The following is a 362-nucleotide window of genomic DNA, read 5'->3' on the forward strand; positions in this document are numbered from 1 at the left end:
CTTTCAAAAGCATTGTGACGCTGTTTTCGGTCTTTGCAGGTACATGAACCACGAGGAACAGAGAATGTCCAACTCATTTACACCACTATGTCACCCTTAAACGAAGATTATCCTGAGTGGGAATATCCTAGAGAAACAGTGCGCATCGAGAAGTACATTGGCAAAGGGGCGTTTGGCCTTGTCGCTAAGGCGTTTGTAGATGACCTTGGAATTGTGGCTATTAAAATTCCAAAAGGTAAAACAAAATGAGGAAAAAGGAGAGAGAGATAGCCCTTTTGAGGGCTTTCATACTCATAAAACGCAGGTTACACCAGGCAATTTTTCGTGCAATTTGTCTCTCAATTTTGTTGCGGCACAAGCTG

The sequence above is a fragment of the Montipora foliosa genome, chromosome 13, assembly GCF_036669935.1.
Source record: "Montipora foliosa isolate CH-2021 chromosome 13, ASM3666993v2, whole genome shotgun sequence".
Classification (NCBI taxonomy): Eukaryota; Metazoa; Cnidaria; class Anthozoa; order Scleractinia; family Acroporidae; genus Montipora; species Montipora foliosa.